At 40.1% G+C, this 25,025-nt stretch overlaps 1 protein-coding gene across 7 annotated transcripts in view; it reads right to left on the bottom strand.

The window, feature by feature from the left end:
* Positions 1-25,025, bottom strand: part of ESRRG (estrogen related receptor gamma) — a 638,184-nt gene that overhangs the window by 485,008 nt on the left and 128,151 nt on the right. The window contains exon 1 of one of the 7 annotated variants that reach the window (XM_024739210.1): positions 2,151-2,273. The exons of the other annotated variants lie outside the window; for them this stretch is intronic. The gene's annotated coding sequence lies outside the window, so the exon portion shown is untranslated. Of the gene's footprint in view, positions 1-2,150; positions 2,274-25,025 lie in introns of those variants that run through there. 7 annotated transcript variants of the gene reach the window in all.

The following is a 25,025-nucleotide window of genomic DNA, read 5'->3' as shown; positions in this document are numbered from 1 at the left end:
TCATACTAAGTGAAGTAAGTCAGACACAGAAAGGCAAATATATGATATCCCTTATGTGTAGAGTCTAAAAATAATACAAATGAATTTATTTACAAAACAGAAACAGACTCACAGACATAGAAAACAAACTTATGGTTACCAAAGAGGAAGGAGGGGAGAGATAAATTAGGAGTTTGGGATTAGCAGATACACATCACTGTATATATTATAAAATAAACAACAATTTACCATATAGCACAGGGAGCTATACTCAATATCTTGTGAGAACCTACAATGAAAAACAATCTGAAAAAAATATGTATGTATAACTGAATTACTTTGCTGTACATCTGAAATTAACGCAATACTGTAAATCAACTATACTTCAATAAAAAAATTAATGGCTTACTAATTTGTTTTCAAACCAGAAATCAACCTTCAGTTCCTCCCATCTCTTCTTTCCTCATATCTAATGAATGACCAGTCTCTTTGAAGAGTGCTTAAGCATATCCCACCACTCCAACTCTGCAGGCACCATGCCAGTTCACACCCACATAACCTTATCCAAGACTATTCCAATAGACTCCATTCTTGACCACGCCCCCAACGCTTCAATCCATCATCCAAGGCATCCAAGGCTGTTCTTCTCTCATTTTGTAATGCCTTTTCTCACCTTGTCCATAGGAAAACTATTCTTAACCCATAAAATCTCGGCTCAAATGTTATGTATTTGCTTCCTTTCCTGACTATACTATGTATTGAGTACCTAGTAAGATCTAGCCAGATAACATGCTAGTCACTGGTTATATAGCCACGCCCATGAAAGCAATTCCCAAAGATGAGCTGACTTTTCCTCCATGCCAACCCTGGCCCCGATGCACCTTTCCATTACAGCAGGAACAGCACTACGTTGGAGTTACAGGTGTGTCTGTCTTTCCACTCTACCATAAGCACAATATTCGGTAAAATGTATGTTGAAAGAATGAAAAAGTACACTATGATGTCCCTTTGACTAATTTGTCCTCTGGTTTCAGTGGATTTCTCAAAGGACATAATCGAATACAAGGCACAGTGGTCAACAGTAGAGGCTTCAGTGTCAGACAATCTCAGTTCCAAATTTGGTTCCGCTACTCATTAGCTATGTGACCTTGGACAGGCTACCTATCTTCTATAAAGTGGACACAATTTTGGTCCCTACTTCATAGGGCTGTCGTGAGGACAGCCTCACGACAGGTAAATAACTCAAAACGGTACCTGGCACGAAATCAACTCTTCAATAAATGTTAACTATTATGATTTTACATTGAATACTACACACCTACATATATAAGAAACAACAAATTGTGAAAATAAACAGAAATTAATCTCTTAGTTCAAGTAGTCACTTACTCCACAATTTTCTACCTCCCATATGATTTCCAGTTGGCTTGAACCTAAAGAGTTAAACATACAGACACATAAGCATTTTTCCCACTAAGGCTTGTCATCTGAGGATGAGGGTCGGGGAAGGCAATGCTGCTGGTTATGGATGTTAAATCAACAATTTTTTCTTACAACAAACCCCTGGCACCCTGTTCTCACCATGTCACGGCCTGTGACGACTTAGTGTCTCCCAAGCATGACCAAGCGATTAGCGGGGCTGTGTCTGTGCATCTCAACAGTAATGGGAGCTCTCTTTCCATTTGGCATGTATTGAAGCCTGAGCGCTTCACTGCCTCGTGCATTTTCAGCTTGATGAATTCATTATTCCCCATATTTTTCTCCTCCCTCCTTCAGAGAAAACCTGTCCCTAAAAATGCCAGGATTTTGCCCCGGTTTTAAGAAAACAGGTGTTTCTTTTTAAACATGCAACCTTGACAGCAAGTCTGCAACAGCTTAGCTACACCCAGTACCACTTGAAGAAGAAGAAGAAGACAGTGAAACGTTAAATTCTTTAATACAAACCCCACAGTATCACCTTTCGCTGGAAAGAAAACACGCAGGTGTCAGTTGGGTATTTTCTAAGAAAAGAGTATTTTTTCAGCTCTGAAAAGGGACACGGCTAAAGTTATTTGTCCTAGATGAACAACGATATGCTGGTCTCAACAGAAGACCCGAGAACTTATCTCTCACTGTTTGCTTTTTTTTTTCTCCCCCATAAACAAAGCCCTCCCCGACTCCCCCTGCCATACCTGGAGTGTATCCTTCCCCACTCCGGCCATACAGAGAGTGTCGGCTCATCCCGATGCTGTACTCATGGGCAGGGATGCAACTGAAGGGTGACAAAGGCAGTTTCTGCAGAGCTGTGGTTTTATAAAGTGCTTTCAGGAGAAAAGGGAAAGAAAGGAAATTATCCTAATGGAATAAAATCGTAGATAGCAGAAGAACACCTTACTTAAAACCGATCTGTGGCTTGCAAACTTATTCTTTTCAGCCATATGACTGGCTTTCAGTAGCAAGAGAATGTAGGAGAGAACTCTGTTCCACCATAAGCAACAGACAAAGAGGCTCTGCTGATACTTCTGAGTCAAGACCTGGAGTTTAATGAACAATAAGGACTCTGTTTTTATAATGGGTGACATCACGTGCACTGGCCTTTCCAGTGACCTGCAGATGCCTAGGTCACAATCGTCATCAATGCTACCTTCACACACACAAGATAACATGAGCCATCAGAGAACTGCATTTAAGGGCATTAGGAAAATAGTTACAAGCACTGGCCCAGGAGTCAGGCCACCTGAGCCTGAAACCTGGCCAGCTCAGCGACCTTACATAGGTTGTTTAATTCTCTAAACCTCAGCTTCCTTATCTGTAAAATGGGAATGCTACTACACGCCTGGTATGGAACCTGGTGATGAAACAAAGTAACACATGAAATACGCTTAGCACTTATTTAGCTATTATTAAAATTAGTATCAAACCCAGTATTGTTTTGTTTTGGTAATTTCCTGATATATCTTCAAATATCTCCTTTCTCAGGTATCATAGATCTTTCTGGATGAAAAATTTTGTTGTTGTTAACTAAAATTTTTATTTTACCCAAATATGAATAAAATAATGCCTCTCTAGTGGACAGACATCCATTTTTTAAAGAATCTACTCCAAAAAAGTTGGTAATATATGACAGCAGTGCTTTTTTGCAACAAATACCAGATTGTGACAAAAATACGTCCTTCTATAAAATAATGTCAAAGAGATCCTGCCTGCTAGTTGGGTTTCTTACACAGAGCCAAGCCTTATCTCCCAGAAGGTGAAAATATCCCAAATGGTTATCTCTTCCAAAAGGAAAAAAAAAAAAAAACAGAAAAAACATATCCTGCCACGCTTCTCAGAGGCACAACCTTGCTGTGGTCACACAGAGTCTGAAGATGACGCTTCAGATCTAAATGTGGCATGGTTGGGGGGAGAGGGCTGGGAGATAATAGAAGGGAGGGTGGGCGGAGCCCATGGGCTATAAATAACCAAAGAGCATGACTACATTTAGAGCTTCCCAGTGTGTAGGGCTCCGGCAAATCTCCTGCTTTGTTTCCTGAAACAAAAGAAACAACGGCTATGTCCAGGTTTCTCTGAACCTCTGGCAGGAATATACTCTTCTGTATATTTTTTTCTTTTGAACAACTGGGAGCTCAAAATAAATCCTTACCAGCCCTTTAAGACCTTCTCATCCCCAAGCTGCATCCACACTACGTAGGGAATGACCCGCACACACTCTCCAGGCACTAGCTTCATGCAAAATAACTCCCTAAACATAAAAGGTTTATCTGGCCAAGTCTTAACAAGCCGAGTACACCTTTCAGCTGCAAGGATTTGTTCCTCTAACATCTTCAAGATGGACGCTCTTTACAGTGTTTTGGCAGAAATAAACATCTGTTTGGGGGAGGACACCTGATCACTTTAACCATTCCTATAATGGGAAAGTGCTGACTAGAGGAAACGTTTACAAAGATTCTTTGTGCAGAGAGGATGGCCCAGGTGTCTCTAAAATCGTCTGTTCAGCAAAAGCACAACCAACCAACATTGCCGCAAACCTCTGAGCTGTCTTCCTTCAAAATGTTTCTAAGCTCTACGCTACCAAAGAAAGTCCCTTAGTGAGCCCATTAGAGAATTCTGAATAATCCTGGGCTAGTCACACATAATATGTGGTGACTAATCTGCACTCCTGTCAAATGGAGAGGGGTCTATATGCACGTGGATTTGTAGAGTCCCAAGAGAAGTTCGGGTCCATAAACCAGTGAATGAATTCCATTAATACATATATGTGGCTTTTTCATCTGTGACATAAATGACGTTTTTTACTTGCCTATTTCTGAATGTTCTTCATTAAATAATAAACTCAAGAAAAATTTCATACAAATCACCAGTGTCTGTAACGATTATTCCTTATTATTACAACGGCTTCCTCACCGGCAAAAGCGAGAGTCGAATTTCAAAATCATGGTGGAGTTTGCCAGGGTGGAAGCCTTTTATGACAGCTCCAGATCCCAAGGCTACTTTCACAAAACCAAATCTCTAAAAGATCACTTGGAGAGATCTGGGGACAATTCTGAACTTTAAAATGTATTTATTAGTACCAGAGGCTGATGGGGTAGGGCAAGAAGTCCTTTTGGACAGCTTTCTAAATCACCTTCTGGTTTCTCCCACCCACCGCAGGAAAGAGATTCTTGACCTCACAGATGCACCTCCCTCAAAGAACCTCCACACCCTGGAAGAGCCTGGTAAGACTCAGAGGAATACGCTGGAAACTTCACCCTCAGACCCAGGCTGGAGAAGGAGGATGCAGTTTAAATTTCTCCAAACATTTCAAAGGCCATGTTGCTCCCTTGACGACTGAATTCCAAGCTGTCTGGTCCAGCTTCCTCTTCCTGCTTGGAAATATCTTTCCAGTGCTAAAGGTTTGGAACTTCTGAGTGAGTGTGTGCTTTAATAAAAGATGGGATTCCGTTACAATCCTATTTCCTCTTTAAGGGTAAAATCTAATTTCAGGGGAGAAAAGCATGTGAAGGAATCTTGAAGGTTTCTTCTAAGCTTTCCATCTAGACCCAGCAGGCGAGTCCAGGTCAAGAGTTTGATGAGGATACTCACTTCCTATTTACCATATTTTTGCTATATGAGCTTAAGACCAGGACAGTTAGCCAAAGCACTCCCTGGGTATAGCAGAGGCCACCTTGCCCATACCCCTTCCCTTACCAATTCCGTATAGGCTGGTTTAACTGCCATCGTCTATAGTTTTTGGGGGGGGGGGGTTTGGCCAAGAGGCATTCTCTGGCGGCCATGATTGTTTTTGCCTGCTTGACTGCATGGCAGTGGTGATGTACCAGGGGATGAACATCCTATGGCAGCCCTGACCAGTGAGTGACCGGAGAATTGGTGTATAAATATTCCATTTCCATCACCTATCACAGGGATCACTCTGAGGCCTCCCAGTTTCCCAGCAGGACTGAATTCTAGTTATAACTTCCTTGATAATGAAAATCTTTATTGGCTGCCTTCTCTTCTCTGTCTTACTTCCTCACCTTTCTACTGAGATTGCCTCTCCAATAAATTACTTGCCCTTGAATCTTTGTCTTGGCGTCTGTTTCAGTTGGAATTCAAACTAAGGCTCTGAGATAGTTAAGCCTCTAGAAAGAAAACACATTTGGAAGAAAGTAAAGACACGCCCAGAGTTGCATAATTACTACTGCATTATCTATTATAACCAACTCCAGGGCTATATGTGTCTATCATTATCTGTTTGAATAAGAAACTCAGGGGGGAAAATGACTTACCAATAGGATTTAGGGATTCCATGAAAACTGTAAAGACTTTTTGGACTACCTGTGAAAGACTATTTTTTAATCTCACCCCGACTTCTGCCCACGATCCCTCATACTTGCCCTTTGCTTTCCTCACTGTAATTTTCAAGGCTCAGGCTATGCCTGTGCCCATGGACACAGGAACTAGGCAACAAGCCCACTGTCTCCCACCTCCTGCCTGCGTTACGGGGCTCAGCTTCCCCGTCTGGCTAGCACTTGGTTCTGGCCTCATTCTCAGCTGCTGCCCTTTTTGAGAACATCACCCCTCATATCCAGTGGGTTCTGATTTGATGGCTTGACTATTCAGTTCATACCTGTCTCCTCTTCTTGGGTAACTCTTTGTGTTTGGTAACCTCGTGTTTGTACCTTTCCCTGGCTCAGATTCTGGTCTCTACACTTGTCTACTCCTGGAATCTTCCCAGCTGACCTGTGCCTTTCAGAGAGCAGGATAAGACACCTCTGGACAGCCCTCCTGTTTATCCCTAGTAATTTACCACATACTCAAGGGAAACGTCTATTATGCATACGTATTCAGACAAAAGTGAATGAGAAGATAAATGTGCCTGCAGAACAAGGAAAAGCCTTCTAGGCGTTTTTGCAGTGCTTCAAGTTTTCTCTTCTGCTAGCGTGAAGGCTAAGAGTAAACGGTAGCCCCTCAGTCATAGCCCTTTAACTGGAAGGGCAACAATCACACTTCTGCCGCGAGACATGAAAGGCAGAAGTTGCAGATGGAGTCTTTCTTGTCCACCTGAGTGTCTATTGTTTGTATTTAATTACTCGTCTGAAAATGGAGGAGTGGGTGATTTCTGTCAATGAGATGAAACTAAACATCAGATATGAGTATCTTTTTATGCACAAAGAGAGATTTATAGATTTATGTCATGTATCACCCTTTCTCCAGTTAAAATCTTTGTGCAATAGGTAAAACTGTGGTTTCAAAGATACCACCAATCAAAAAACTCAACTCAAATCTTTGATAACATGTATAGATGAGTGTGTGTTTAAATCCAGCACCAGATTTCCTTCATGCAGTGTCGCATTCCCAGTCATTATTCATTTATACCAAATAACTCAGCAATGGCTCACACTTTCCTTCATATTCAGAAGTAAAAGGTGTTCTTGCGGTTTTCTGCTTCCAGGCAGGATGTCTTGATTTTCATGGGTTTCTACCTGTGCTTCAGTAGTAGATGTTTACAAGACATTCTCCACTGGAAAGAGTTAGTGAGAAGAAAGTTCTTCTGTATCAGTTATGACTGAGATGTTTGAACAGTTTCCTGAAATTTACTTTCCGAGAAAGGTGGTTTGGCTTTAACCTAGATGAATGATGTGTGCAGGGGTGAAGTTCAGGGAGAGAAGACCTATCCTGAACCCTTTATAATGACTCTTAGTTGAAAGAGTAATTGGAGTAGTTGGATGATTAACAAGCTACGTAAATAATCTACAGTAACATTAAGAAAATCTCTTATATCCAACAGTTCTCTTAAAATTATCTGAACTCACAAAGGAATGTCACTGGAGATTCTTCCAACATGGGTCTACTCTTAGGTCAAACCATCCAGATTTTGTCCATAGTGTCAGTGAAGCATATAACCTGAAGGATAGCGTGAAAGGCAAAGACAATGTTTCTAGAACAGCAGGTATGTTGAATCAGTGTGTACCCCACACCCCGGAACATGGATGTTTTGCAATCTGCATCAATGAGTCTTATTGTTAAAGCTGAATAATAACACCCCTTATCCAAATTTCAAAAAATAAAAAAAAAATTTAATAAAAGTATACATATTTTAAAACAATCAATAAAATACAACTTACTAGCCTCGTCCCTATAGTTCCCTTAACATTTGGCCATAGTACCGCTTTCCTACGATAAAGTTTAGAAAGATAGTTAATTTCATGCATCACTACGTCATGTGGTCCTACACAGAGCATCAAGTTCTCTGCCATCTAAACAAATGTTAGAAACCTTGCTCTGATTTCACAGTTTTGACTGCTCTCCTGAACCTTAAGGGTTTTATTGTTGTTGCTGTTGCCGTCATCAGCCATCACCGCTACAACTCATGAATTCATAGGGAGTCTACTCTGCACCAAGCACTGGGCATACAAATGTGAACAAGAAGTTCCTGCCCTCACAAGGCTTACACATCTAATGGGAGAGACAGCCAAGGAATATGCAAATGCATACCTAATAGGGAACTACAGAATAGGATTGGGTAGGATAGGATAGAGTAGGGTAGGTGAATAGCACAAAATGTTCCCCTGAAGAGCAAAAAGCAGAGAAAGGAGGTAGAGTGTGAAGAGCAGTGGTTAAAAGCTGTAACCGAGCAGGACCCTATGGGGCCTTCCCAGGACAGACCCCCCCACCATGTCCTCCACCTGCCTCTTGTCTGTAGAAGAACTTTAGCCTGCCAGGCTTTCCCCAAGTTCCAAAGAATAAATTTAGGCAGAGAAAATGCAGAAGCAGAGGAGAACAGTCAAGCAAGAAAAAATAATAGTTTATCCATTAAACAAAGTCCTTTAGTTCCTCCTCAAGAGCTATAGATAATATTCTGAGCCATATACTTGAGCGGTTTTGCAGATACTGAAACCACCACCAGGTGGAAGAAGTTAACTGTATGTTGCCCACAAGCATGGAGGCCCCAGACCGTTTGGAACCAGAAGGTTGATGATGTTGACTCCCACCTACCTCACCACCAACCAATCAGAAGAATGTCCGTGAGCTGATCACACACCCTGAAGGCCCCTCCCTCACCCCGTCTTTAAAAACCTTTCCCTGAAAGCCATCGGGGAGTTCGGGCCTTTTAAGCACTAGGTACCTGACTCCTTGCTTGGCGCTCGGTAAGAAATACCGTACTTTCCTTCACTACAACCTGGTATCAGTAGATTGGCTTTACTGCGTGCAGGAGGGTGGACTCAAGTTTGGTTCAGTAACAGGGTCAGTATAGGCCTCTCTGAGTAGATGCCATGTTTGGTCCCAAAGTAAACTTATAGACTCACAACAAAAATAGACTCCGGAAAGCAATCTCCAGGTGTGTTTTATGTATGCCACTTAATGCACCGCATATATGTCTCTCAGGTGTAAATCACTTCTCCCAAATCCCACTTCGTTCCATCACTGAAATATACCTAGGCTGAGATTTTTATCCCTAACTTTCCCCAGACAGGGTGTGATATGCTGCTTATAAAGGCCAAAGGATAATAGAGTGTTGCCAAGTGGATTGTAGACTCCCATGCAGTCTGGACTTTCCAGACCAAATGAATCAGCTGGCCCTGCATGACCTCAATTAAGATGGGAATGGGGGCTTCGCTTTGGCCACACATCCTAAACCACATACTGTGCTAAGTTTCCGAGCTGTCAGTCTTTGTGACTCCCCTTTAGGAATACTTAACGACGACTTGTGACATGAGATTCTGAAAGCTTTTTGAAAGTCTTACTCGCTAATGGAAAAGCCTCTTACATATTTTATAAAACTAAACAAACATCAAAGTTAACACTCAAATGCAGCTTGTTTTTTCTAAACTCTACAGAGCCTTGTCAGCATATCAACTCTCCTGCAGGTTCGAGTCAAACAAAGAGTACATGAGTCCTGAATTTTTAGGGAAAATATTAAGATTCTAAGCTTCCTGAAGGCAAAGACTCAGTTTTACGTTTTTGTTTCCCCAGTGCCTAGGGCCGTGACCAACACAAGTAGGTGAGCAACACAGGTATAATGGTACTGAAGGGGAAACATGGCAAGATATTTAACCACACAGAACAGTTTTTGCTGATTTTCCTTTCAACATTATTAGCTATCTCCAAAGTTAAATTGTAACTGAAAATAAAACATATTGATATATACAGATAGAGAATTCCATTATACGTGAGCTCTAAACCAAGCTTCCTATAAGACTTTACAGGCTCCCCAAATTTCGAAAGAGCACACAGGCCCCATTGTTATTGAGGATAATGATGATAGGAGTTATAACGATAGTGACCACTGATTAAGCGCTAACCACCTGCCAAGCACTGTGCTAGATGCTTCCCTATACTCTTTGCTTTACCCAGCAGGTCACTGCATCATGGCACCTCCTTCCTCAGAGGCTTCCCCTAATCACCACGTCTAAAAGTAGCACCACTTGAATGTAAATTGGTGTAGCCACTATGGAGAACAGTATGGAAGTTCCTTAAAAAACTAAAAATAGAGTTACCATATGGTCCAGAAATCCCACTCCTGGGCATGTATCTGGAGAAAACTCTACTTGGAAAAGATACATGCACCCCAATGTTCATAGCAGCACTATTCACAATAGCCAAGACATGGAAGCAACCTAAATGGCCATCGACAGATGAATGGATAAAGAAGACGTTGTACACATATACCATGGAATATTACTCAGCCATAAAAAAGAAATGAAATAATGCCATCTGCAGCAACATGGATGGACCTAGAGATTACCATCCTAAGTGAAATAAGTTGAGAGAGAAATACAAATGCCATATGCTATCTCTTATACGTGGAATCTAAAATAGGGCACAAATGAACTTATTTACAAAACAGAAACAGACTCACAGACATAGAAAACAAACTTATGGTTATCAAAGGGGAAAAGGCAGAGAGGGATAAATTAGGAGTTTGGGATTAGCAAATACAAACTACTATATATAAAATAGGTAACAAAGTCTTACTGTACAGCACAGGGAATTATATTCAATATCGTTTAATAAACTGTAATGGAAAAGAATATGAAAAAGAATATATATGTATAACTGAATCACTTTGCTGTATACCAGAAACTAACACAACATTGTAAATCAATTATACTTCAAAGAAATAAATTAAAAAAAAATAAAGTAGCACCACTCTTTGGTTCCTCTTAGTCCTTACCTTGCTTTATCACCCACCTGCTGATATTGTAAATATTTATTTGTTCAACTGTTTCTTAACTCTAGCTCTACCCACTAGAATGTGAGTTCCAGGAGAGCAGTGACTTCATACTATTCACTCTTGGTTCTTGAGCAGTTTAGTAGAGCTCAATGAACAGTTGATTAGTGAATGAATGTATGAATGATTTCATTCACCCTTTAAGACAACTCTGCAAATTAGTTATGCTTAGACCCAAGAGACTGCAACTATATTTCCCTAAGTCTCACGCTCTTCTTGGTACCCCATACCGATACACGTTGGACAAACAAACATGGTGAGGGAAAGCCATCCCTCCCTCCCCCCACCCCTGCTTCTCCTACCTTTCCTCGGTAGGACCAAAGTCTCCCAGTTCTGTCCTCCCTGGCACGTTCTCAGAGGAAGGCAATGAGCAAAGTCGACACAGAGTAACCATTTCCCATGTTACTTTTATATAATGTATTTGTAACCCAAGAAGGAAAGGTTATATCACTTGGAGTCTGGGAGCAGAGATCGTCAGATTTATGAGTCCTCTCTGAGTCACCCGAAGCATCACGCAGCACAGACCTGGCCTAAGGCATGAACCGGAATCGGGGAAGTTGATTTCTGTGAACTCACCGGGAGATGATGACGGCACATCCAAGGTTAAGGTGACGGATTTTCCGGTACCGAAGTCTTGCCCATTTATATCCACGACGCTGCATCTCTGAGGTACCCTGTTGAATGACTCACTCCTGGCTACGTTTGTGCCTCAAAAAATATTGGGTAGAGACTGTGCTCACTCTGGCTCCAGTTCCACAATGATCTCACTCAGGCTCCTGGTCCATAATGATGAGGTTCTGCCTGAATTATAACGTACTGCAGGTTTTCAGTTACTTCTTTCAGAAAAATGGGCTTTTATCTTCCTTATCTTTTAAATTTTTTCTCCAGGTAAATATAGCTTTTTCTCCAATATATTTTTATTTCAGGAGGATGATGGATGCAAACAGGAGCCAATGTTTTAATTGCTCTAATACAATGAATCATCTCTATCATGCGCGTTTTACTTCTTGCAAAGATTTTTTTTTTCTTAAATCCGTAAGTGCATTTCTGCGAGTTCTGAAATGGAAGTGTATCTCTGAGCTTGCTGACTACATTTCCCATAGTAGGCTATTTAAATGTATCTTTAAAGTGGATTACACATCTCAGGGGACTGGTAATGGGCTATGGAGTCACCTACTTCAGAGTCACCAGTTCACATTTAGTCCAAACTTCCGGCAGTGAACAAAAATCATTGTAACTGACCACAGTTTGGCTTTCTTTTGTGGAAATGGATCAGTGGCTCCCCTCCGGTTCCCAGTTCCTAGTTCTCCACAGCACAGGGACCACCAGCATCTCAAGGCATTAAGTGAGATCCTCTCAAGTGATGGGGGAACCGGAAGAGAAGCATCTGTGTAGAGACACACAGACACACTCACATGCACACTGTGGATGCACATATATAAACACACGTGTGCACACATCCACACATCAACACACACACATACACACATACTGGTGCAACTATTTTGACCGAACTCATCCATAAGGAACAGTAAGAAACGTATTGTAACCACTGATCTCCCAATACTCAATTCAATCCAAACTGTTCCAACAACTTAAGAATGCGCCTACACCGCCTGGGGTCCTGCTCTTGGTGTGCAGGATTTCTGCAAACAGATGAGAGCACCTTCGGAAGCCAGCCTGGCTGTTCACTGTGATGAAACACAACATGACATTAGTCTTCAGGGATGTCCATCTGGAAGCTTTTAGGAACAAGCCTGCACTTAAAGATCAAAGACAACTGAGATGACTCTTCAGAAATACTACCTTTCCTCAGAACCCAGGAGACTGAATGCCGTTCTTCCCCCGCTGCCCCTCCTTCATCTCTTGCCTCCAACATATCATCACGGCTTGTCCATCTCCACTCTTCATACACCATGAATCCATCACTTATTCCCACCATCATCATCACCCTCTTAGGGACCACCATCACTCCCCTTGAATACTGCAACCTTCCCCTGTGTCCTTGTCTGAGATGTTTACTCCACGCCTTCTCTCTGAACATTCCAGATCACCACTGCCCTGTTAAAACCCTTCAGTGGCTCCCCGTTGCTTCATATCGAGGTCCGTACTCCTAGCACAGCCAATAAGACCTTGATGATTTCACCGCCATGGCCTCCTTCTCCGTGTTCACATCACAGAAACCATAGACCCTAGCCATGTTGTTCCTGTGATGCTTCCATCAACCAGGTCTGCATTGCTGCCTTCCACCATGTTTCCTCTTTACTATTAAATCATCCTTCTTGACTCAGCATAACTGTCATTTCTTCCCAGGGGTGTAACCTCAGCCTTCCAAGTTCTGGGTTGGGTGCCTTCATATAGCCCTATCATGTCACTCACCACACTACAGCAGAATATCATCCCCTTTAGGAGAAGCTGAGTCTTGCGCACTGTTGAATCCCTAGTCACTAATATGGTACCTGGAGTCTATTTTGGTGAATAAATAAATGAGTTCAGAATTTTAAGAATGGCTTATAGCATTTTCTCTCTTTCATGACTACATTCCTCCTATCTCTTTTGTTCTATTATAAACCAACCTTGTATCCTGAGCACATTCTATTCTTATTCTTTTTTTTAACCTTGGTATGGACCTCTCTGCATATAAAACAGAGAACAACAGAAATAGAGAGGGGAACTCCACTCCAAGCCAGGATTCAAAAGGTAGGTTAGGGCTTCCCTGGGTCCCCAAAAAAAAAAAAAAAAAAGGTAGGTTATTAAGGAAAATCAAAGGCTAGCCTTTTCGGGAGGGCTTTTATTTACCTTTTTTTTTTTTTTCTAAGGACAGTTTATCCTGTGCTTGAAGAGCTGTAGGCAAGATCTTACCTGAAGATGATGGAATCAATTGGATCACTGTTTGTTACAAACAAATCTAAGCCAGGTTTTGAAATGAAGGTAAAGAGCCTAGAATTATTGCTTACATGACTATGTCTCTGCTTCTTTGGACCTGACAGAGAAGGAAAAAAAGGAAACGAGAAGAAACAGGTAGATAAGGAGACGATAGGATATATTTCTAAAAGGAGAGTATAAGAAATATATAGATGCAGAGGATTGGAAGTAGAAATGATAACTACTAAAGGAGCTCAAGGAAAGAGAGTGGGAAGCATAGAGACAGCAAGGAGAAGAGTAAAAGCAGATGAGCGGGAGAGGTAATACCCAAGGGAAAAAGAAGAGTGAAAATCAAAAGATATGAACAGATAAATCAGAGGAGAAGAAGTGAAAAAGAATAGGCAAGAAGAAAAGAGGAGACAGTGTAATACGGTAATTTGTTTAGAGTAGGGGCCTTACTTTGATAGTTGAATAAATCAATGAATGGATGAGAAATAAGAAAAAGTCAAGGAATATCAAAAAAGCTTAAAATATTTGGACTTTGATTTCCAATCTATCATGTTATGTATTCACTACACCCCCAAAGTACTGGGCCCATCCACAGCCCAGTCAACTGAGAGCAAAACTCGATTTTATATTAATGTTAAGAATAGAATGTGATTAGAATGCCGATCATTCATTCATTCAACCAACAATCACCAAGCACTCTCAGTGGCCAGACCCTGTATTAGGTGTGAAGGACCTGACTGTCAGACACATCACCTCTGCCCCCAGGGAGAATGCAAAAGAAAGCACTAAATCTCTTTTCAAATTGGAAAGAATCTTCTACTTTATACTGCACAGCCTACATAATCTGTGAAAAAAATATATATATCAGAATCAAAAGTAATAGTGTGGCTTGGCCAAAAGCCACAGGAAATGGGGGCGTCTTTCTCAACAGAATTAAATGACATTATAACATGTGTCCATTTAGAATAGAACTGCAAATCATAAAAATGCCAAAAACATGGAGAAGAAAAACATTAAAGGAGCTAACAGAAGAATATTAAAGGCAGACATTATTAAAGAGAGAAAAGCATAATAAATACAGGGTACTTGAAACTCTCTTTGTCATAGGGCTAGACTGCAGTGTGACTCTCAATCCCATTAAGGTCATTCTAAATTGAGTCCCTTGGTATAATGAGTCCCTCTTGATAACAGCAAAACACATGGCCTCTCAAGAGCTCCTGGAAGGGGCCCTGCAGAGCCAGCCACCAGGAGGATATTCACGGAGGAAGGCAGTGGCTACTTCACGTGGCAGCCCTGCAGACAGAAACACAGACCCACGTCCCACTCTTCCTTCCCAGATCCTCAGCACAGGAGTAAACAGCATCCCTTTGCTGTTCACCAGGAGACAGAAACCAGAGCTTTTAGATGCATATTTCAGTAACAAGGTCCTGCTGAATCCCCAACTTTTGACATTTGCTGGCTATAAATGTCTTAGACTTGAAGAGTTGTGATATTACATTAGAGGTTTCCTGGAAAAAATACTCTTGACTATTTTATATTTGGACTACAAGTTGTAGCTTCCTATTTAATTTGAATAAAAGAGAGAATAATGTATACAATTTCCCCACTGAGGTCGTCTTTCCTCACACACTTTGGATGATTCAAAACAGAAAGGAGTTTCGAATAAGGACAGAGGGATTCCAGATACATTTTATAAGCAACACCACCCTCCTCCACCATACAAAATGCTAGCAAATTTGAGGGACATACACTATAAGTTAGTGGGACATCCAAGAAACCCAAATTATTACATTACCATTTTCCTGGACCCCATTAACCTTGAGAGAACTGTAAAGGTCACAAGATTGCATGGCTAAATAGCATTCAGCAATTTCTCTAAAAATGTAAAACCAATAGCTCTTCCACCCATGCTCTTTTTTTTTTTAATCACTAAAGGTATTTGCATGAAAACAGGATCTTTGTTTCCTAAGGATTGATCCCCTTGCTACTTACTGCTGCTGCATCTCCACCTTGGTGGCATCAGAGCTCCTGCTAAAGAGCTAATTGTAATATCACAAAGGATTGTGATTTCAAGTGGAAGCAGCTAACCTCTTATGAAACAAAGACCCTGTTTTCAAGCAACAGTTTCTTACAATAAAATGCAAGAAAATCTAGATATCTAAAATGTGAAATAGATGATTTATCTGAAGAATAGATACTAATATTGTCTATGACTCTCTACTTCTTAAAGCTGCAGGAAAAAGTGAGACAAAGAAAAAAAAAGAAAGAGACTAAAAATGAACTTTCAGATGTTAACAACATGCTTTTTCTACACCTTTGCCAGTGTCGTTTGCCTACCAATGTGGGACAATTATATTCTTATTATTTTACTATGCTAACCTCATTTCACTGAGCAATACGGGTCTAAAATTAGGTTTGAAAATGGCATATTTTCTCTAGACACTACTTCATTTTTGTAACTATAAAGCCACTTACAATAATTTCTATTTTCCATTTTCCCTACGTAATTTAGCATTTTGCTCACATTTTACTATTTATATTATGACAATTAAGCATCAGTTTTCAGTGATTTTAGTCTCAGCAGTGTGTACAGATGAGTATACTCCTAATCACCCTGTAAGAGATAAGTAGAAATATTCCTTCCTACGGCATGAAATGAACACCTAGATCTCATAATCTGTTTCATAAGAAAAATATAAATGGATTTAGAATGCATCCTGATAAATATATATAATTTATGGAAAATACATGAGAAAAATGTCAAATGACCGCTAAGAGAACCTAGGTGATATCCAGCCTTTGAAGCCTAGTTCAGGAAAGATAACCAAACATGGACATTCACGCTTACATGCTTTGTATGACCCCTGAACCGTGGGCTGGAGCCAGGGTGCTGCTTCCTCTCCTATGGGCTGCTCAAATAATCACACACAGCATGGCCCCATTACCTGTGATTATTTGTGACTCTCTCCTGTGGGTGGGCACAACATGTCAGAAAAGAGAAAGCTGTGGATAGGACTCTTGTGTGAACTATTCAGGTTTGCCCTCTCTGGACCTCACAGCCCCAGTACCTGCATAAGAATGACCAGATCTTGGATAAAGAAAAGATGAGGGGACGGTCAGAGCTGGAACGGGGTTCACACCTCCTCATTATTAAAAAATTAAAAGAAAGCTGGATCAAATGCGCTTGCCGTATCAACAGCATAGTTGAGGTATGTAAAGATACTGTGCTGTGTACTGTCTTTAAAGACGTTTAAGTCAGTAGAGCCACTATTGAACACTTAAACGTGAAAAAGTCTGCTTGGTGCTTTACATTAACTCACATTTAAAAATAACCTTCCAAGGTATTCTTATCTCATGTCATCTCTTGCCAGGTGTACACAGCATCTGAAGATGATGGAAGGGTGAATTTGCCCAGCTTCACACAGCGAAGTGTGGGCACACTGGGATTCAAGATCAGCCCAGGCCCGATTTCTTTCCTATTCTAAGAGGTAAAGTTCTTATCAACTTAAACTAATGAAAAAGATCTGGTAGTTTACCAAAACTCTAAGCCTGGCTCAAAAATCTTTAGCTTCATTTATTCATTCAGCAAACATTGGTTGAGTAGCTCTTCTGTGATGATTCATACTTTGTAAGAGAGGAACTTTAGTTTAAAAAAAGAAGAGTGGTTGGGAATCTTGGATCAAGCCTCCTTCCTAGCTCCTCTGGTCCCACTAAGGCTAACTACTCAACTCTTCTTCTGTAACATCAAGACATTAGACAAGATCATTTCCATGTTTGCTTCTAAAAGGGGGTAATGCCTCTACATGCCTCTATTCTAATACCCAGATAATAACTAGTCATTTCATAGCAGGTATGTCAAGATCAAGCTATTGTAATTAACAAATAGCACTGCATGGAAATGTGGGTTTAATAATTACCTCATTATATGAACATAATCTACCCCATACATCTTTGCTTGTACCTAAGGTTTTTCACACGTAAAATGTGCTAAGTAGATTGTTGTGGTGTCATCTGAGCGCTGCCTAATGCTTGCATTACGATACATAAGTGAATAATTACTGTATTAGTTTGCTAGGCCTTCTGTGACAAAGTACCACAGACAGGGTGGCTTAAACAACAGAAATTTATTGTCTTACAGTTCTGGAGGCTAGAAGTCCAAAATCAAGGATGTCACCAGGGCCGGTTCCTTTGGAAAGCTGTGAGGGTAAATCTGTTCTAGTCCTCTCTCTGAAGCTTCTGGTTTGCTGGCAATCTTTGGAGTTCCTTGGCTTATGGCTGTATAAACTCATCTTCACGTGGCATTCTACCTGTGTCTCTCTCTGTGTCCAAATTTCCCCCTTTGATAAGGACACCAGTCCTACTGGATTAAGACCCACCCTGCAGACCTCATCTCAACTTAATCATCTGCAAAGACTTTATTTCCAATTAACGTCACATTCTGAGTCCCTAGGGGTTAGAACTTCAACATCTTTGGGGGGAACACAATCTAACCCATGATAGTTATCGTTCATAAAGTTTTGATTTCTTTAGATGTTTCATAAAATTTAAAAGCTTAGTTGTCTCCTGTTGCACTGATTCCACATGAAGGACCAGTTAGGGACATTTCACTGGAAACCCATAGAGAAGAAGGCAAGACACAAGTTCGGGGTTTGGGAAGGCAGAAGCTCAGCAAAGCACTCAGCCCACATGGCGAGGGTCCACGCACTCTGTTCCCACTCCATGGAGACCCACAGTAATGGAAAGTCCAGCCTAGAGATGGCTCACACTGAGCACATGTCAAAGATACAGCTTTCCATTCAATCGGAGACAGTTCTGTTCACGGGCAACAAAATGGACCCTGCCGTGTCATGTAGGATGGTGGTCTCAATGAGATATATCTTGATTTAATAGAGAAATAAAAGCAATATAAGGTCATAAGCTAAGACCATCATAAAGCACATTCAGGCACCCTATACTATACTCCCATGCTGCTTTTTAACTCTGAGTGAAACAATTTCCCCAATGTCTACAGCAATGGCTCAGTTAATTTCCTCCCTTAAGAGAATATCAACCTGTCCCCTAGAATACATCTTAGTAGAAGTGTTTTTCTTTTCTTCTGTTCTTTTTTTATGTTAGAACTCTAAAGGTATGAGGAGGGAAACAGCACTGGTTTCTGAATGACAGGAAATCTCCCGCAGAAAGAAAGTACATTCATACTTGATTACTGTCTCTAGAGACTCTGTAAAAGACCAAGCATCAGTATTTGAAAATGAACCAAGTGAAAGGTACCAAACTGCCTTGGGCAGAAAAAAGCAGTATTGGCATCTCCCTACACCTTCACTAATAATTCTTTCATTCAATAAAAAAAAAATCTGAGCACCTACTATGTTTCAGGTTCATTGTTCTAGGCAGAGAGCAGCAATTTAAAATGGGATGGTCGGGGTAGATCTCATTGAAAAAGTAACATTTGAGGAAAGCCTTGAATATGGAAGGAGTGAATCACAAGGATATATAAAAGAATACTTCAAGCAGCACCAAGGCCCTGGATAGCTCAAGGGATAACAAAGAGGTCAGGTGTTTGGAGCAGAGACACCAGGGGAGAGGAGAGAGACCAGGTGAGGGAGGAGATGGGGTCAGCCCAGGTCAGTCTTCTCGAACATTCTAAATACTCTGACTTAAAATGGAAATGGACAGCCACAACAGCATTTTGAACAGGGGTGAATAACCAGGCTTATGTTTTGAAACCTCTCTTAGCTCAGAAAAGTCTCCTGCTCATCAAAAGCAAATGACTGAGTACTATCTTACCACACGTTTAAAATTTACTCAAGATGTATTAATGACTTGAATGCAAGACTTGAAACCATAAAACTGCTAGAAGAAAACATAGGCAGTAAGCTCCTTGACATCAGTCTCGGTGAGGATTCCTTTGGATCTGACTCTAAAAGCAAAGGCAAGGCAACAAAAGCAAAAATAAACAAGTGGGACAACTTCAAGCTAAAAAGCTTCTTCACAGCAAAGGAAACCAACAACAAAAGGAAAATGCAGCCTACTGAATGGGAGAAGATACATGCAAATCATATATCTGATGGGGGGTAATATTCAAAATACATAAAGAACTCATACAACTGAATAGCAAAAAAAACCCGTACAATCTGATTAAAAAATAGGTGGAGGATCTGAGTAGACATTTTTCCAAAGAAGATACAGATGACCAACAGACACATGAAAAGATGGTTAACATCACTAATCAAGGACTAGCAAGGAGGCAACGGTGGTTATATACATATGTATATATACGATGGAATACTACTCAGCCACAGAAGAGAATTAAATCCCGCCATTTGCGACAACATGGATGGACTCTGAGGGCATTATGCTAAGTGAAAAGTCAGACAGAGAAAGACAAATACCGTGTGATCTCACTTATATGTAGAATCTAAGAGCAAAACAAATACAAAACTAATAGACGCAGAGAATAGAATGGTGGTTGCCAGAGGCAGATGGTGGGTGGGCAAAATGGGTGAAGGGGGTCAAGAGGTACAAACTTCTAGTTGTAAAGTGAATAAGCCATGGGAATGTAACATACAGCACAGTGACTATAGTCAGTAATACTTTATTGCATATTTGAAAGTTGCCCTAAGAGGAAATCCTAAAAGTTCTCATCACAGGAAAGAAAGTTTTTTGTAAATTTTTTGTAACTTTGTATCAGGACTAATTGTAACTGGACTTTTGTGGTGGCTAAAGCCAGCTCAGCACCTGTAAATGGCTCTTCACAACGAATCTCTGCTAGAAACAAGCCAACCTCAAACCTCCAAATCAGCACCAGTGTGTATTTTTTTCAAAGAGAGACAGAGATTACACACATTGTGTAATAGTCAATTTAAGGCAGATTCTTCCCTAAAGTTACATGAGCTAGAATAAATCTGGATTTGCTTCCTACTCTTTAAAATTAAGGGATGAGTACCAATAAAAAATTATCTGTAAAAGTACATATATACTGTATTTTTCATGTCTGGTAGCCAGCCTCCATGATGGCCTATGATGACCCTTGTCTCTTGATACTCACATTTTTTTGCATGAGTCGTAAAGAAATAGTGAATTAGGGCTGGCCAGTGTGACCACTTCAATAAGGCTGAAGTGATGATGTGTGACTTTCAAGGCTAGGTCATAAAAGACATTGCAGCTTCTGCCTTGTTCTAGAGAATCACTTGCTCTAGGGAGATGCCAGCCACCATGCTATGGGGAGAGGCCCACATGGAGAGACACCAACATGCCAGCTGTTATAAGTAGCCATCCTGGAAATGGGTCTTCCAGCCCTATTCAAGCTGTCCTTCGGCTGTAGCTCTGCCCAGAAACCCACTGCAACTTCCTGGTGACAGACAACCTCATGAATAACCCCGATCCAGAATTTCCCAACCAAGCTCATCCTAAATTTCCAAGCCACAGAAAGCATGAGAATGAATATGCCCTTATTTTCTGAAGCCACTAAGTTTCGGGGTTATTCATTACACAATAGATAACTGCGATGCTTTCTAACATCCAAATATCCTAGTGATCAGCAGTGAGCTACTGTTTACAACATTCAATTTTATCTGAACTCAACCCCAAAATCAGTATTAGGATCACAACCAGATAAAACTATATTGGGAAATTACAGAAACATACACTGAAAACCTTCACTTGACTGAAATACCAAAACTAAAACGTACTCATTTGGAGTGATATTAGAATGCTGGAGGAAGGATGGACTTTGGAGTCAGTAAAAAAAAAAATGGGTATGAAAAATGGCTCTGCCACTTATTAGCTTGAGCACATGACTTAAACTGGTCAAGCCTCAGCTTCTCAATTGGCAGAATGGGAAAATAATGCTTAGTTTACATTGTTGAGAAGAATAAATAAGCTAGTATGTACAAATAATTTTATTCACCAAGCATCAGTTTCTCTTTTATTAAAATGAATCTGGGCCAGGTTTGTTTTGAAAAGGCAAACCTCCAAAAATAATAAATTGACATGTGTGTATAAGTTTTATTTGCTTGTCTCATGGCTAATGTTAATTGTAACATGAGTCTTGTTTTGTGTCTAATATTAAGCTAACCAAAACTCAGAGTGTTTATAATCAGTAATTCATTTGTTACTGGCCACTGCAATGCCATTTAAATTTTGGAAAGGGGAAACAGCTAAGTACTTTACAGAACCAGGTCAGAAAAGAGCTTAGTGATTTCTACAAAGTAGAATTGAGAGACAATGAGGTATGTTTTACCCAGTTTATTTGTCCTTTCTGTTTGAGCAAGTTTTAGAGAGTATTTAAAAATAAAGTAGAATGAATTACCGACCAAATGGTACCCAATTCAAGATTTCCCCAAATACAGTAACATGGGTATATAATCTAATGTTCTGAAAGAAAATAGATTGTGCTGGTTAAGAAATTAATCTGTATAACTGTATCAACCAATTGATTTATTCCAAAAATATCTGTTTATTCTCATGAATGATGCTGTCTGACAATTTAGATATAGTGCCTGTGAAGTGAGAATAGTATTTTGTTACTTCTAGCTGCCATCATAAATAGTGCACCACTTTGAAAGTACTGAACTAAAAATAGTAAAAGGGACTCTGCACTTTTTACTACCAAGGACCACCTGACACCTTTTAGAGTTTTTCCCCCATGAGTCCTATTGCTTTGTGTTGGACAATCAAACTGCATTTAGTTAATAATAACTGTTCTGTTTTTATTAATAAAAAGCTATATTATGGCTGGTCAGAAATTTGTAATTTATATAAGATAAACCAATGTTGCAAAAAAACGAAAACAATAAAGGCAGGGGTGGAGAGGATAGAGATTATGGGATTTGGGGATTATGTAATCCCAAAAGCAAAAGTAAAGAGATATTTAGTTAGTTTGTTTACACTTAGATTTTATGTCTTGTTTTCATTAGACTTTTAAAAATCCTGAAAACGAGTCATTCCCCCCTTACCTCCTCCCAGGATCTAAATTGAGAACTATTTAGACCTAAATGCCGCCTTTTTTTTTTTTTTGCGGTACGCGGGCCTCTCACTGCTGTGGCCTCTCCCGTTGCGGAGCACAGGCTCCGGACGCGCAGGCTCAGCGGCCATGGCTCACGGGCCCAGCTGCTCCGCGGCACGTGGGATCCTCCCAGACCAGGGCACGAACCCACGTCCCCTTCATCGACAGGCGGACTCTCAACCACTGCGCCACCAGTGAAGCCCTAAATGCCTTCTTTTAAAGAAGATCAAGACCAGAAATGTTCTGTGATTAATCCAAGGACACACAGTTTTAAAATGACATAAGCAGGCCTGGAAATTTTTAAACACAAGACTTGTGACTTTGCCCCACTATGCTAAGACCACTCTGAGCTTGCACAGGACAACAACCAGCTCCGTTCATCAGATCAACAAAAATTTCTATCACAATTTCTATTTGGCATTCACAGCATTCACATTCAAGAGTAATAGGAAACTCTTAGGACTTAAGCAAGACTAAAGAGATGGGCCAACATACAGAAGGACTTGCTAATGTTTTCCTTCTCAAACTGTCAACGTCAACCAAAGGGAAAGTTCTGCTGTCTGCTACATTTAACTGAAAAGATAACCTGACATCTACAATATCCTAAATTCTCATTTAATCTATTATACGGTAACATTAGAGGTGGTTTTTAAACGGCTCTTCTGACCATTACAAAAAAAAACTTTTAATAAAAGTTCAAACCCACAATTTTTCTGTATCAAAATTCTCTCTTCTTTTTTCCTATCCCTTTGTAAGTCAAGTAGCCTATGCAAGTTTATAGGAAAAGTACTCTTTTGCTTACTTTTAACTCATCAGCTTCAGAGCCAGTAAATTCATCACCATGAAAATCATGGTGGTCTTTATTGATGGATATATTTTATCCCCAAGTATGTTATCACTTGTTTTCAACAGAGCAACAATAATAATTAGGGATAGAATTGGTTCACTCTTAAAACCCGGAGACTATCCTTTAACTCACATAGCTGAGTCCAGTTTGAATTGGAATGGCTTTGAAGCCAAGGAGTTGAATCCTTTGGGATCATCATCTGACTTTTTTTTTTTTTTGTATACTATGATGCAGTGTAGAAAAACAAACACACGCTCAATACTCAACATAATTTATGGTGCCAAGCAGAAATTTGTAAATCATTTTAAAGTATGTTAAAAAGTAAAATATAATTGAATAATATAACAATTTGGCAGTGTAAAGATTCAGTGCAAATTTTATTTAATATTATTGGTGATATACTAACCTGAATGATTGCTATATATACAACTTAAATTTATTCTATTAATAATATCATTGATAATTTAGTTTATTCACACCACAGGAAGTGTGGAGCCAGTATTATACTATAGTTACTTAATAACAATGGCTTAATAACAATGGTTGATTTTAATTACTTAGTAAACAACTAGTGTCGAAATAATTTCTTAAGCTGTGTGCTATTTTACTTATTGTCATCAGTGATAAAGGCTAACTGCCCCACCTGTATTTGATAAATCTTATCATCAATTTAAGGCTTCTAATAACTACTGTAATTCTATGTGATTAATTATTCTGAATAATCCATCAAGATTTTTCTCTAGATCTTTAAGAGGACTGTAATGAGTTCAGAGATAATAGAGATTAAACACACAGGACACTCACAAGAAGGGCAAAAGGGATATTCAATCATCCTGTATACATATATATAGGATTCCAATATGGGAGAAAGTCCCACCATGCCAAAACATTAAGACTTGAATGTGACTTCTCAATTATTGGGGGTAGGGGGGTGGGAAGGTGGGGAAGTTGAGTGGTTGGTTGAGAGAGAGAGACAGAGAGACTCAAAGAGAGCAAGCTATCACCATGTGGTCCTATGATTTCAGTCTAAAATTCGTAAGATATTTTCCCATGATACCATGTAATTACTAACTCAATCATTTTATTCTCTCCTGCCAAAGCGGGAAGACGGGACAGGAAAGAAACACTAAGCCAATGGCATTTTCATAACAAATTTCGGAATACTGTAATTGTGCTATTGGATAATTCAAGGATATTATCCTTATCTTCAGCTCAACGCCTGAAAAATATCAGCACTTGTAAGGATTATTGTCAAAAACCATTTACGACTTCGGAGGATTAGAGAGTGAAAAACTTCAGTCTTGTAAATATCTTTATCAAGTCAGTCTCCACAAAACTCTTACCCTTCCTGCTCTATTCTTAGGTGATTTTCTTTGGTGAAACCAAACTTTCTAAGCCTATCAAAGAAGTTTTACTTGGACTTCTTTCCTTCCTTCCTTCCTTCCTTCCTTCCTTCCATCCATCCATCCATCCATCCATCCATCATCCATCCAGGTGTTCATTCAGTATATATGTACTGAGAATTTACTACATGCCAAGGTGCTGGGTAGTCAACAGTAAATAATAATAATTATAAAGCCCCAGCCCGATTACGGGATTGAGGTGGGAGCAGACGAAGAGTGTTAAGTGAT

The sequence above is a fragment of the Neophocaena asiaeorientalis genome, unplaced genomic scaffold, assembly GCF_003031525.2.
Source record: "Neophocaena asiaeorientalis asiaeorientalis breed wild unplaced genomic scaffold, Neophocaena_asiaeorientalis_V1.1 scaffold477, whole genome shotgun sequence".
NCBI lineage: Eukaryota > Metazoa > Chordata > Mammalia > Artiodactyla > Phocoenidae > Neophocaena > Neophocaena asiaeorientalis.
The sequence above is the reverse complement of the archived record's forward strand: the minus strand, read 5'-3'. Positions and strand labels throughout refer to the sequence as shown.